Here is a 16,223-nt window from a genome sequence, read left to right as displayed (position 1 = left end):
CCTTTATTTTAGACACATATAAAAAAAATAGTTGATCATGAGGACACAGACGTTTGATTATTGACACGAATAGGGGAAATTAACCCCATGCAAAATGTCCTTTTTGTAACTGAAAGACTCATTTTTGTCACGAGAACCCAGGGAGAACAAAGGTGGAGGACCCAAATGGAGGTGAAACAAAAACTTTCATTTTAACTAAATTCAAAAACTCAAAAACTCTGACAAAAGAAACAAAATTAAAAGTACTAAGAAACTCACCGGACAGAACCAAGGGGCACAGGAGACACAGGAGACACAGGACACAAGGCACGACATACAGAGACAGCTACAATGAACCAACAGAGAACAAAGGAAACACAGAGACTTTAAAGACTGAGGAGTGATCAACACAGGTGTGGAACAAGACACAGGTGAAACACATGAGGAGCAATCAACAAGCAGGGAAACACAAGGAGAACCAAACCAAACACACACTGCAAAAACTGAAATCTTATCAAGTGTTTTTGTCTTATTTTCAGTAGAAAATTCCCTTTTAGACTCAATATGAGCCAAATTCACATGACCAATCCAGAAAAATGTCTTATTTAAAGTTATTTAAAGACAAAAATGAGGTCTGAATTGCTCGTAACCATTAAAGAAATCTGCCAATGGAACAAGAGAAAAGTTACTTGTATTAAGACATTGTTCAAGTCTCAAAGAAATTTTCAAGCAATTTTTTCTTGTTCCATTGGCAGATTTTTTTTACTGGTTACAAGTGATTCAAACCTCATTTTTGTCCTCTGATAACTTGAAACAAGACATTTTTCTAGATTGATAAGTTGAAAGTGGCTCATATCGAGTATAATAAGACAATTTTTACTTTAAAAAAAAGACAAAAACACTTGATAAGATTTCAGTTTTTTGCAGTGCAGGGAATCTCAAGACAGTGACTTAATACATTAAAGACACAGAAACACTAAAGATAACCACAAAAAGACACACATATGACAAGAACAAAATCAAAACCACAAGGGACACAAACTTAGGACAAAAACAGGAAACACAGAACACTTAAGAATAACTAAGATTAACACAGTTGACCCAGAAACACAGGACAAGCACAGAATAACAAAGAAGACTAAAACACAAGAAAACCCAGAAATACGCTAACCAAATACCCAAACCGTGACAATTTTAATCCAGATAGTTCATGCTAATAAGTAAAGTGGAATATTACTGGTTTAATAGGATCTGTGAATGGAGACAAAAGGGAAGAACCACGATGTAAAACTCTCAACTCAAGGTCATAATCCTTAATTCATATCTATAATTAATCAGAATCGGTTAATTGTTGTTTTCAAATACAGGTGTGATCATACACTGGGCTGAAATATGGTGCCCACAAAGGTCAGACAAATGCAATACATTAACACAAAATAATGCACTGCAGCAAAATACAAGAAACAGCTTCTTAGAGTTTTAAAGAGCAGATGTCAAGTTAGAATATTATGCAATACTTTAAGTTGTATTTAAAGTGCATTAATATATGTTTAAGAAGTGCAATAAAAAAAAGGTGCCAGTAGAAGTGCAATTTTCTCATGATGAGGGTTGAGCAGGGAGGAGATGGCTGCACCCAGGGAGGTTGTTGCTGCACCACACAGTTTAGTCATTTGCATCATTTTCATCTCATATGGTTTGTATGTGCTCTTTAGTAAGCTCTAAGTAATCACACTGATAAATTTAGTGGTGTATTTCTGTTAGCGTGTTTTTGATGAAGGGTAAAAACAGCAGAATTTCTAAAACTAAACTCAAATTTAGAGAAAACACTTCCTGGGAAGAAATAGACCATGCCGGTAAGCTATTTCAGGCAGACGACTGCAGATATCACACCTGACATGTGTCACTCTCAGAAACTTGTCTTCCCAATCTGTCGCCTTATTTAAGCTGTGAGATTTCTGGTGCCTGCATCTGCTCCGTCGTACCCACTGCTGCCCTGCAGGAGTGCTGCACTCACATTTTCAGCTACAGCATCCACCTGCAGGCTCCAGCAAGAGGTTTTAAAGAAATGATCTCACTCAGTGTCAGTTTCTGCATCAAAAAAATAAGTACTAGAATAAAGTATTCATGCCAGACACAAACAACACTGTGCTGCTGCAACAACCATCAATGTGTGACAAAAAATTCAGAGTAAAACTTGTTACATGGTTTGATGTTTTAATCCCTGATTTGCTCATTTAGAAGTGTAGAGTCAACAATTTAGTTTTCGTGCAAATTGCACTACTCCCAATGCCCAACTTATAAATCTGTGAAATAAACTCGTATATGTTTTTTATTTGCAGACATCAGGTTGAGACGACAAGAGATCTAATATTTTGCAAACTATACATAATGCAACAGCAACAACAAAAAAATCATTTTTAAATACAATACAATAAAAATATTAATACAATAAAAATAATAAAATAAATTAAGCAATAAAATAATAATAATAATAATAATAATAATAATAGTTTAAAAAGTAATTTAGAATAAAAATAGAAAATGATAAAATACAGAAATAACAAAATAAAATATTACATTGAAGATATAATATTTTGGTTGTTGCTCAGAAAGTGTTCAGAAATCAGCAGTTGGTGAAATAAATGTGTCATGGAGTGCTCACAAACCTGCAGTTCATTACTTTCAGCTGACGTAACGCCACCCAATGCAGAAATTTAAAGGGGACATATCATGCTTGCTTCTCCTTTTCACTATGCCAGACTAGGATGCCTGTAAAGCATTTCTGCCCTCAGTACAAGTCATTTAGTTCCTTCATTGCCCCACAATAGCGTTCTCAATATCCTCATTTTAGGCCATTCTGAAGATCTCGCTGAAACGCTCTGTTTCCAGAATGACCTCCAGTAACCTCGCAAGGTCACAGCCCTTTGTGCTCTGATTGGTCAGTTCTATCAGAGGGGCGGAGGGGGTAGAGCCAGGGGGTAGAGGTTTTTGCAGCATGGCAGTATTTACAAAATCGCCATATTGGATGGAGCAGACCAAGCGAGTTTGCTGTTTGCCAAAACTTCACCGTAAGGCATTGATAGCAGTAATAAAATGGCAGAGTGTAGGATACGTCCTTTTGTATTGGACCCCGAGTCAGACCCGGACGGTTCTGCAGCTCAGGAGGAAGAAAATCCACCTGGACACAGATCATCTCAGGACGCTTCAGTGTGGTGAGTCAAACCGGTACTGTAACATGTATAGTTTATACGTGGAAATATAGGCAGACTTCACCAATAAACTATTTCTATAACAGGGCTCCATCCTGCTCCTTCACTTTTCTCTGTTTTATCCATCATGCTGAAAGTGTAGTCTAAAGATCGCCTCTACCGTCAGTTCCTCACTATGTTACTACCGCAGCATTATTGTGGTTGTTACGTCCCCGGCCTAGGGGTGCCCAGGACACAACATGCAGAGCCCTCTCTGCTTGCCCAACCCAACAAAGGCCAAAGAAACAGGCTTTAAATCATGTCAGGAGTTTTATTGTCTAAACGTAAGCACAGCCCAAAACAACAAACAAAACGTTCCTACGAATCTAACCTTACCTGTGGAAAAGAACCAATGAAAAACAAATGACACGTATCTTACCTAACTAAATCGAACAAAAACAGGAGAAAAGTACCAATCAAAGAAAACGGGCTTCTCCCTCCTGAAAATTCGCCTTTTTGGCTTCACACAAATCTCACTAGGGCTTTATGAGGACAATCAGGCGCACACGGCTCTTTGTTTGGTGTGGCAAGTCAGAGAGAGCGAGGGCGGGGCTTCCTCTGGCTTTTAAAGATGGAGATGCCTGATCCCTCCAATCGGAGCTCTCCCCCTCAAAACCCGTCCTCCAGCCGAGCACCAATTGCAACTACCATCCTCTCATCTCCACCTGTTGGGCTCACTCACGCACTCACACACAGGGAAGAGACACAACTAACAAAACATATACCAAAAAACAAATACATGACTGAGGGTCATAACAGTGGTCCAGGTTCACAGAGCATGTCAGAACAAGCATGCAAATATCACAGTCTCACAAGTTTTACGACGTCTGCTAAAACTACAGTGTTTTAACTGCTAAATCACCATGTAAAGCCGAGCTGCTCAGCAGAGCAGAGTCCCTGCATCCAGCATCTTAGGGGGGGGTACTTTGCTCTTGGTGGGTGTATCCCTCGGTGGCGGTTGTGTGACTGACTGACATCACAGAGGAGGAGCTGCTTTATCAGATTACTCCAATAAAAAGAAAGGATCCTCGTGTCGTCACAAAGGTCAAAATCTCGCGGCCAAATGTCAATGACCTATTTTCAGAGGCATCAAATCTGGTTCTAGAATATCAGAAAAAATACAATATCTCATTTTTTAAAAATTCAGGGGGTGAAAGGTCTTGTTTTCAAATTTATTATATTATATGTAAGTATTAAATCATGGATCAGCATGATATGTCCCCTTTAAGCAATTTTTCTTTGCTCATTAGCTTGTCTGTACCTTGTTCAGTAATAATAACAAAAGAAAAAGTGGGCTCATGTTGAAATTGAGAAACTTTTGAGAGAATCAGTTTGTCATAAAGTTGCTTTAAAAGTTATTTTGTTTCATGTAGTATTCCTTTTTTTTGTAGATTCATAAATCCAAGAATAAAGTAATTATATTCTGATATATTTTACTGTTATTTTGTTTCCTTACTCAGAAAATGTTGCTTAACCAGTCCAGTAAAAACACAGAGGGCCTCAAGTGAGATGGGTTAAACTTTTTAACCTCTGATCTTCATTTCCTGCAGAGATTTTTTTCAACAGTTAATATTAGTTAAAAATCCAGTCCAACTTTCCAAACGCTTCCCCTGTTTCTGTTCCTGTTGCTAAAGTGTATCTCGGTGTGTCGGCCTCTCTGTTGCTCTGTGTTTCCTGACTGTTTCCATAACTTTGAGCTGTTATCGCTGTGTCGAGGTCAAAGGAAGTTCATGATGATTAATGCAGCAGAGCAGCCGATGCTCTTTGTGTCAGAATGTGAGTGAGAAGCAGGTGGCCTGCATATCTATCAACCCCCACTGCCCCCCATCGTTTTTCTCTTTTTTTCCTCTTTATTGCTGAGAGACATGGATGACAGGCTGCACACACACACACATACACACACGTTCACACACAAACACACACACGCATGCAGCTGGGCATCCATTATCTGTGTACAGTGACAGGTCAGCAGCAGATTGTGCCTCTCTCAGTTCAGCAGGGAACAGAACACACACACACACACACACACACACACACACACACACACACACACACACACACACACACACACACACACACACACACACACACACACACACACACACACACACAAGCCCTTTCAAAACCATAGAGAAGGAAAAAAGATCCAAACAAATGGTCCGATGAGGAAGGACAGGAAAAGCTGTTTTTTTTTTTTCACTGATGAAAACACTTCATAAATGTCGTGACTTCACATCTTCAAAGAGTTTCAAAGTAAGAGTCTGATAAAATAAGTAAAAAGCACCTTACCCTGAGACACATAGACACTCAGTAGGTGTTTGAAAACTTTTGTCCCGGTTTAAACTTCTCCTTCAAATCGACATTACAGCCGAGGCCGTAGGTCTGCTTAGCTTTATTACAATGTAGAAGCCAAGTCATCTGGTGTGCACCTCGTCAAAAAATATAACAACGTGATGAAACAGTGAGGACAACAACCCCAGTGATCATCTGCTGAGTGGGATCATGTTTCCTGTATTTACAACATTTCCAGAATATATAATATACAGTGTGTGCATTAAGTCTCTAAAGAAATATATGACAACCAGAGTCATTCCCTGGCATTTTGACTGACAGGGTTTTAAGAATCCCATCATTTATTTTTACCTGTCACTTTAATTTTTAAAATGATAATACACACATCATTAAGTACAAGTCCAAAAAACCTGAACATTTTTCCATCCTCCCCTCCTCAGCCAGTAGAACACCAGCTCCTACTAACCTCTGAACTACCTCCTAACCTTCTTGCTCGGTCAGTCGCTGAGGTCTGATTACTGGTTTATTCTTCATCTTTCACTAGATCAGTCCCTCTTTCATCAACACCATCATCGTTATCGGTCTTTTTGGAGACACTTCGGACATTCAGCTGCCATGACATCAAAAAAGACATTAGCTAATCAATATGCTCACAGGGGTGTGAATTGCAATCCATCATAATGACAGTTGGCCTTCAGATATTTCTCTTAAAGTTACAAAAAAAAAAAAAAAAGTCAACTACGCAAAAGGAGTTGTCAAAGTTTTTCATCACATTGCATTTGTGTATTTCAGGTAACCTGTTGATTAAAGAGGTACTGCTAAATAACTGCTCCTCAAGAAAAGAACACAGTGTGTATCGTGATTTCTCAAAACAAAGTAAATATAAGTGGACTCAGAGAGACTAGAGAACTAAATATGGAATAGATCCACTATCATGTCCGTCAATTTGTGCATGGCACAATGAATTTTTGGAGACGGGGTGTTGTTGGAAAAAGAGAGGAGTAGATGATTAAGAAGAACATCTGAGGAAAACACCGATCGTGTAAGAAAAGCCTTTCAATGTTGTTTGACAAAATTAGTTTTTCTATTAAGTTTGTTAAAAGAAAAATCAGTATGTACTCCTCATTTTGTTACAATTTCCATTTATTTGTTCGGTCATTTTCCATTGTGATATTTATTTTTTAACTGTAACTTTATGGACACTGCCATACTCATGGATAAGATCCAGTCAGTTCCCTAAGCAGGCCAGAATCTCCAGCTCAGACTACCACCAGGCTCTCCATGACTGCCTGCACTGCCCAGTGTCAGTTAAGCCGCGTTTCCACCAAGCAGTACGGGTCGGTTCAGTGCGGTTTGGGACGGTTTGGGACAGTTAAGTCTCACCCTGTTTGCGTTTCCACACCAAACTGTGCCCTCTCGTGGTGGGCGGCGTGTAAGCCGGATGCCGGAAGCCGCAGCTGGTAAACAATAGCGCGACGCCGTAGCAGCTTACCCCGCTATTAAATCCAACAAAGAAGAAAACGCGACACAGTAAACAAAGAGCACGGATGGAAGACATGCAGCATTTCGTCCTCTCTGTGATTTTCATGTAACTCTCTGTTACAAAGTGCAATCAAGCTTTGTTTCAGAGAAGTCTGTGTGCCGCCAGGAGAAATGCAGCCGCTGTCGGGGTAAGTGACGATTCTTTTGACCAATCAACCGTCTGCAGTGTGTTGCTCCACCTCCCGAGAGCGGATCGGTTCAGTCTGGCACCCATACGAAAGGGTCCCAAAAAAGTGGGTCGGCTCGTCTCGGTTTTTAGGGATCCGTCCCGGGATGAGTCTGTGGAAACGCCGCTAAAAGCGCCGAGACGAACCGAACCGGACTGCTTGGTGGAAACGCGGCTTTACACACACAAGAGAAGATATTTGTGCAAAATAAGTATGTAAACATTAACTTACTGAATGTTGCTTTCCCAGTCCCCTCCCCATTAACCCATTCAACACAAGAGCTACTCTCCTGAAAATGTTCAGAAAATATCCAGCTGGGCTACATGACTTAAGATAAACCACTAACTTTTTCCAGCTAAAATTTCAACATGCAGTTGATGAGATGAGGAGTAAACGGCAGGTAAAAGTCAGAAACATTCACAGTGAGCCCGATTGTTAGTTAAAAAATGGTTAAAAAAAAGTGCTTCAGGGTATTTACCTTGTTTATTCATAATTACTATCGTACAGGGTGGTGGCTTTTAAAAAAAACATTTGTTAGGATAAGAGGAAGGGTAACAGCTTCATTCATGTTTATAATTAGTGTCAAAGCCAAGCTCATGGCATGGTGAGGGTTACTGAAAGCTGAGCTGATCATTTCAAACACGGGGGCTGCCATCATTAAGTCTTTCCATAAATGTAACGTCATGTGTTTTATACACTGTGTGATACTGATGCTGGGACAGTCACCATTACCAAAAACTCCTCCTCCCCCTCCTTTGGCACGCCCAACCCAGCTGTCCCCCTCATTTAAACCCAATGTTGTACTGGAGCTGAGAGAGAGCGTCAGACACAGATAATCCCCTGCTGTGAGGTGCATGTGTGAACAGCAAGCTCCTGAAAATATAGTGTCTGGAAAAAAAAAACAAAAAAGAAAACAAAGAGTCTTGAGTTCATGTGTGAAAAGAGCTCAGCTTACAAACTGTTTGCTTAGTTTCTTTCTTTGAAGGTGTGCATCTTTTTGTTTTTCACGCCACTGAACTTGTACGTTTGTTTGATTTGAAACATGAGTTCAGATTGAGTTTTTTAAACCCCCTGACTCTCAGGATGAACAGGCCTCAGCTGTGAAAGATTTCACATCCTTTTATTCTGACTCTAGAAATTTGCCCTCGCCATAAAGCCGCATGTTATTTATCGATGTATCACATGCATACGTGATTAGGTGACGAGGCTGAGTAAAGGTGTGAGTGAGCCAGGTGTGTTTGTGATGGAGACCCACAGAGTGAGTCAGTGAGTGAGTTAGAAAGCAGATGAGCGTAGGAGTGTGTGAAGCAAACTTTGAGCAGCATAATAAAAGAAAAAAGGCAGCAGCAGACTTCAGGAGAGAGGCATAAAAAGTGGAAATAGAACAAGAGATGAAGACAGAAAGGAAGCAGCTGCTATTTCTGGTTCTTATTAACAGGTCCTACTGGTAGAGCAATTAATAATCTAGTTCAGTATTTAACTTGGGACCTGGTCCCTGGAGGGGACATTTTAGCAAGCTTTGATGCTGAAAGAGCTCCTTCCCCTCCCCCTCTCTCCCCCCGCAGTTCCTCCTCTCTCCTTAAGTGCCTCCCTTGGTGTTATTTGCGTGTTGGTTTTCTCTAGTTAAGCTAGGAAACAGACCAAATCACTATTCCCCAAACTTCAGGCCAATTTTCTATCAACACGCCGGCTTGTTGGGGGAAATGCTCTTAATTCATCAGAGGGATCCAGAGAAGGATAAATTCCCCTCAGGCTGTTTGAAGTAATGTTAATGTATTTATTTTTGGAGAGGGGTTGGGGATGAGGGAGGCGGGATAAAATATATATTTTTAGTGTGTTTCAAAAATGTTCTGGCCACAAACGAATGCAGTCAATCACACATGGAGTATTGCACATGAAGAATATCAAAATCTGTGTATTATTCTTCTTTTTCTTTTTACAACTTGTATTAAAAATCAAAGCCTGACTAAACATGAATTAAACCTTAAAAACCTTAATTATGCTCACAATACTAACCAATCAGACCAAGGTACGTTTTATCAGTCTGATTCCTGGGTATAAAAGACACGAATAGAAACAAGAAATCAAGCTGTTTTTCGTTTTGTCCAAAAAAACGAAAAAACAGGAAATGGCTTATTTTTTCGTTTTTGTATTTTGCGCAAAAGACAAAAAAACAAATAACGGCCCGTTTTTTGTTTTTACCCTTTTGTCATGGGGCGGCGGACTGCCAGTCTGCCCGTGGATTGCCTGGTCTCAGTCCATTCACGGCACTACCATCGCAAAACTGATTAAAACATCAATATAGGTCAGTGTTGACTCAGATAAGATATATAGGCCTACCGGGTGAATCATAATTCATTTAAATGGAGAAAAAAATTATATATATATATATATACATATATATATATATATATATATATATATATATATATATATATATATATATATATATATATATATATATATATATATATATATGAAACTGTTTATGCGTTGTCATGAATGAAGTTTAAAAAAATTAAAGTATCATCTAAGTATCATCATCCATGTATGGATCACTTGGACATTTAGGGATGATTGAAGGCATCGTTATGGCACGAAACACCTCCGGATCATTTAAATGCCTACTTTCCTCGTGCCTCCTTGATCTTTTCTTGTGCTTTTTATTGCCGACAAATAGGCTTCTCTCTCAATCAATAGATAGATTACTTCTGTGTAAATCCTGTACTATATACACTTCTTGCGTTGATTGGGATAAATGCAGGCAGTTCACTGAAAGTCCGGTTCTCCAAGCCTGCCAGAGGAGTTTTATTGTGAAGGGCACAGCACTGTCGGGCTTTACAGCCCTGCCCACTAACAAAATGAAATATTAAGTGGAATCATCTTTTTTTTGTGTGTGTAAAAACGGTAAAAACAAAAAAGGGGTCGTTTTTTTTTTTTTTAACTTTGTCTTTTGCGCTAATCAGAAAAATGGAAAAACAAGCCATTTCCTGTTTTTTCGTTTTTTGGACAAAACGGAAAAACAGCTAGACTGATAAAACGTACCTTGGTCCAATCACATTACACTTCATTTAAGTAAGTTTTCTGCCTTCAGGTCTTTGCAGGTTGTTGCTGTGTTAGTCATGAATGCTTAAGGTTGAAGTAAATTTAAACAGCAGCAGTTTGGTTTGATAGTGCTGGTATTATCACTGCAGTCACCTTACTTTGATAGCCACATTGTTTTTTTGTTTTTTTTTGTTGCAGTATTTAAAAAGCTAACACCTACATGTACCTCAGCCCGCAGCTCTCTGCTCTTCATGACAAATTAATAAACAATAAATGCTCTTTTTTGTGAAATATTTCATGCTCAAACAAACTTGTGACATCATCACAGACTGATAATATCAAACCTCACCTGTCCTTTGGTTGTCTCTCGATACTAGATGATCAGTGGTCAGCAAAAGTAAACACCAACAAAAGGAAAATGTTCTCCATTAGGGGGCGATATGGAGAAAACATGTCCGGATATTTTTTAAGGCAAGATCAGGACCTGGATTTTATAAGGATTTTTTGTTTTTTTTCTTCTATTCATACTGCTTTGACCTGAAAAATAAACGTTTTTGCAGACTGCATTTTGAATAAATTTTGCACAATTTTACTCCTTTTCTGCACCATTTTATAACTTTAATCTCACCTTGTGTCCTACGATGTGTTTTTTTGGCCCTTAAATTTTCACATCATGATCCATTCATTTAAAGATGTCAGCTGTGAGAGTTGTTGAGGTTCTGCAGAATGTACAGACCCTTGGCTTTATACAAGGAGCCAATGCATAGTCCAATTGTAGTTTAGTAAGATGCTACTAAATACACTTTGGTTTGATTTGTGAACATGGCAGAAAAATGTACATATCATTTAGAGCATGATTTATTTCAGTGACACTGAATGAAAGCTGGGACCTGACTTTAGACTATACTGCACGAGTCATCCATGCATCTCACTTTGACATAACTTCGATCAACAATTACTAAACAGTCTTGGTCTGACATGGTAAAACTGAGCCAAGTGTAGCTTAGCATCAGCACAGTTTTTCAACAAGTGTAGACAGTAAGACAAAAAAAGGAGCATCACAAATGTATATCAGTGTACCATTCGTTCATTCCATATCTGTTTTAGAATCCAAAACCGGAAAACAGATAACAACTTATTACATTTCTTGTTTTCAAATAAAAAAACACAAAACAAATAACGGCTTAATTTTTGCTGTTTTGATTTTGTTTTGAAAAATAGAATATGAGAGACTGGAATTATCATGGGATTTTTGTTCTATTTGTTTTTGGTTTGTGTCATTTTCGGTGTGTTGTGACCTGGGAGTTGTTGACTTTTTTTTTTCTCAGGAAGGTCAGTCAGTCTCTACCGGGTGATTCCATTGATGGGTGAATCGAGCAGCACAATAACTAACGTTTTACAGTTATTATTATTTAACTTTTTGTCAAGGATGGGGGACGTGAAGCATGGCACACTTAGGACGCATCAGTAACATGACATTTCCACCTTAAGTTGCTTTGGATGTAGAAATGTCTGACACTCATTGCAGAGCATCTCTGGACACCCATGTCCTGCAACTTTTCTGAAATGTCTGTGTGGGTCTTATCAGCTTGGAACAACTGCTTAATAACATTGGCGTATTGTTCTAGTGCGGCCATAGCGGTCTATTTATATTTCACTCACTGTATATCGCCTTCTCCATCTCTGTGGACAGGTTTCAAGATCTGCGCAGTTAAAGACTCATACTCTGTTTTTAATTTCAAAACAAACTCAAAACAGCGAAATATTATTTGTTTTCCGATTTTTGATTTGAAAACGAGAAATGAAAAAACAAGTCCTTATCTGTCTTCCGATTTTGGATTCTAAAACAGATATGGAAAGAACAAATGATACACTGATACACAAATGATCCCACCAGCCTTCATTTAAACCTCAGAAAGCAAAACTGATTCTTGTTCATGTGTTTTCATACATGTGTTCATATAGGTTTGTGCCTGTGTATGTGTGTGTGTGTGTGTGTGTGTGTGTGAGAAAGAGGGAGATAGGGAGGGAGGATGCTGCTGCAGTTTGCTGAGTAATCTGGGAGCCGCAGCATGCATGCAGGTTATTGGACAGATGGTTTCGCACATTTAATTGCCCACACCTTCTGTGTGTCTCTCTTCCTACAAACTCTCTGTCTGTCTGTATCTCCCTTTATCTCTTTATGCTTTTCACTTTTTATCACCTGAAGTAGTCAGGAATATACATATATTTTTGTTTTAGATTTATTTATTTATTTTTTTTTCATTTGTTCTAAACATCAATCTTATATTCTAAATGACAAACTAGATGAATTAATACATTTATTTTCCTCCCACTGAACAAAAACATTAACCAAACTTTCTCTTCTTGCTTTTTGTCCATGCATAAAACACAAACATTCAGCCTAAGACATTGCAAATGTATGACTGCACCCAACAAAGATACATGAAAAGCATACATAATGGTGCACATATGCAAACCCATTCATACGAAGCACACTGGCACACATACCATCATTTACAGAAGCACACAGAAACCAGAAAAGGAACGCTGGCACCCCTCCAAAAGCTGCCGTCCTTAAATGCCATTTGATGTCAGCACTGCCATCTGTTGCCGTCTTAAGATAGCTCTTCTCATAGGATGAAGGCGAGGAGAAACTTTTCCTCGAGCTGTGCTGTACTTTCCACATATGGTGACAAAACGCTCAGTGTAAGCACAGTTTGGGTAAGTTACAACTTTAACACAACAGCCGCCCCCTTTCAATCGCTCCTGTCAGTCATCACTGTCACTTCTAATCAAACAGACACCCACACAGATAAATATAAAGAAGAGCTTTTATTTTTCCTGCCTAAGTAAAAAAAAAAAATCCCCCATCAAACTAAAACCAAATGCCAACTAGTTGATTAACGATAAAAAATAAATAAAATAATCTATTCTCAAAGCTGTTTTTAAAATAACATCAGGCCTGTGATATAGACATATAACTCTGTCAGGTACATAGACTGTATAAAACATGGATGTCGTCTCAGTGATGTCCTCCATTGTTTTATAAAGCAGAATGTTGTTGCCATGTCTGAGATGCTAAAACAACCAAACTTTCAGCCAAACTAGTCGAGGTAATGGGGTGGAGATGAGGAAAGTGAGGAATTTCAAACTGTTTTTTTTTTCTTCTCAAATTTGAGCCAGAAAACCTAATTCCTTGAGAAGTCAGAAACTGATCAAAACTAACAAACAACCACTAAAACAAGGTTTTTACAACTGTAATTTGTCAATAAAAAGTGCATCTTTTTTTCCCCTGCTTCTGCAAAACACTACATTAATTCATTTTCCTAACCGCTTATCCTGTGCAGGGTGAGGGTGGCTGGAGCCTATTCCAACTGTCATTGGACGAGAGGCAGGGTACACCCTGGACTGGTCGTCACTTAATCACAGGGCTGACACAGAGACAGACAACCTTTCACACACACACAATCACACCTACAGACAATTTAGAGTGATCAATTAACCTGGTGAGCATGTTTTTGGACTGTGGGAGGAATCTGGAGTACCTGAAGAGAACCAATGCATGCACAGGGAGAACATGCAAACCATACAGAAAGGCCCACTGGCCAAGCTGGGAATCAAACCGGTGACCTTCTTGCTGTGAGGCTGCAGCACTTCCTGTTGGGCCACCATGCAGCCCCAAAACAGTACATCCAATAATTTATTTATTAAAGCATTAAAGAAATATATATATATATATATATATATATATATATATATATATATATATATATATATATATATATATATATATATATATATATATATATATATTTGAATTGTATTTTGGCAACAAACAATATATTTTGTTTTATTTAGAGCAGCATAAGCAAACACCTTACACTAAGTGTTATGATAAATTTGTTCAGCACTGTAAACACAGACTTACTGTATAAACTTAGCACAATGACTTTCAAAAGGTAGATTGTAGATTCTTTGTTGTTGTAATTGTGCTCCTTGGCAATTAACCTTAATGGTAACTACTTGGTGAAATGGCCTTGGTTGTCACTGCCCTCTACAGGTCAGTGTTGTGACTTTTATTTTGTCTTTAGACATTACGGGCATGATTTGTTTAACTTCCACAGTACTTCATGACTTGTGGAAACACAGACAGCAATGGGCCACAGAGACTGTGTTGTTCCTTGTTGAAAAGTACATGATGGTAGTACTTATGGTACTTGACAACTACAAGTAGCTACACCTAAAGAACTTTGGGCTTTTTCACAGCTTTACTGTGAATTTACCTGAAAAAAGGGAATCCTTTGTTGGATAGATAACCCGTTATCTCTAAGAAAATATTCTTAAATATACAGTGCCATTAATACCAGTGTCAATCTCCCCCTCCTGGTCGTTGGACAGATCACAAGTCCACTTCAACATTAGCTGGAGTTTTGAAACCAGCTGTGTAGATGGTGGAGACAGGATAATTAAAGCAGGTAAGCAGGATGGTTCATGTGTGGCAGTTTAATGATCATAGGCATGTTTGTGGCTGCATTGTGGTACAACAAACCACACAGACGCACACACACACACACACACACACACACACACACACACACACACACACACACACACACTCTCAAGCACAAAGACACACCTCCACCCACTGCATCCTCTCGTCCTGCCCTCCTCCTCACTTCCTCTCCTCCGTTTCTTCTGATCTTCACGCAGAGGGCCTTAGGGGGTTAATTAACAGGCTGAGATAATGCTACACTAATGAAAACAAGACCACTGTCTCTCCCTCTTTCTGCCTGTCTGTCTTTTCTGTTATTAGTCATTTCTCAATGTCTCTTCCTGCTCACTCTATAGTCTTGAAAGTTTTTGGCAAAGCTATTAGCTCAGTGTAATTCAACCATAAGGACTTCAGTCTAAATGGTGCACAAAATCCACAATCCCAAGACATCTGAGCAAAAAGAAAAGAGATAAAGTCTTGATGTTAGTTAACCTTTTGTAACCATGGTAGGTTTTGTATGGTTACAAAGGGTTGACTGTATAAAACATTGACTATAGCCATGTTTCCACCAAGCAGACCGGTTTGGTTCGTCTCAGTATGGTGCACATTTTGTGGCATTTCCCCTGACTTATCCCGGGACAGATCCCCAAATAACTGGGACGAGCCGTCCCACTTTTTGGGACTCTTTTGTATGGGTGCCAGACTGAACTGATCCGCTCTCTGAAGGTGGAGCAACACACTGCAGACCATTGATTGGACGAAAGAATCGTCACTTATGCCACAGCAGCTGCATTTCTCCTGCCGGCTCACAGTCTTCTCTGTAACAAAGCTTGATTGCGCTTTGCGTTAAAGAGCTATATGCCAATCATAGAGAGGACAAAATGCTGGATGTCTTTCATCTATGCTCTTTGTTTACATTTGTCACGTGTTTCTTCTTTGTTGGATGTATTGGCGGGGTAAACTGTGTTGCGCTGCTACGGCGTCTATTGTTGAACAGCTGCAGCTTTCAGCATCAGTTTGCTGTGGAAATGCAAATGAGATCATGCTTAACTGTATCAAACCGTGCCAAACTGTACTGAACCGAATTGGACTGCTTGGTGGAAACGCGGCTATACTGGTATTTGATGGTCTGTAAATGTCCATGGATAATGTAGCCAGAGGTGAATCAAGTGACTTGAGTTCCTCTGTGCCAAACCATCCCAAGCCGTACCGAACCGGGCTGCTTGGTGGAAACGCGCCAAAAGTCTATGAGATGTCACCCATCCATTTCTGAAACCAATCCACGGACACAGCCACAATGGACATGACATGACATGCCGATTCTATTCTCTTTTTAATTGCTGAGTTAGAAAAAAATTCACCTCCTGTACAGTGTGTGCCTATAGCAAAATCAGCGTTTCAGACCCAAGCAGTTTTTTTAACCAGGATGTAAATATGTTTTTTAATATGCTGTAA

At 39.2% G+C, this 16,223-nt stretch overlaps 1 protein-coding gene across 2 annotated transcripts in view; it reads left to right on the top strand.

Moving 5' to 3' along the window:
* Positions 1-16,223, top strand: part of znf536 (zinc finger protein 536) — a 265,410-nt gene that overhangs the window by 243,605 nt on the left and 5,582 nt on the right. The gene's annotated exons all lie outside the window — the stretch shown is intronic.

The sequence above is a fragment of the Halichoeres trimaculatus genome, unplaced genomic scaffold (genome assembly GCF_033239565.1).
Source record: "Halichoeres trimaculatus isolate MK-OKI-2021-1 unplaced genomic scaffold, fHalTri1.1 fHalTri1_scaffold_3, whole genome shotgun sequence".
Taxonomy (NCBI): Eukaryota; Metazoa; Chordata; class Actinopteri; order Labriformes; family Labridae; genus Halichoeres; species Halichoeres trimaculatus.
Note: the sequence above shows the minus strand (reverse complement) of the source record. Positions and strands in the feature narration are given on the sequence as shown.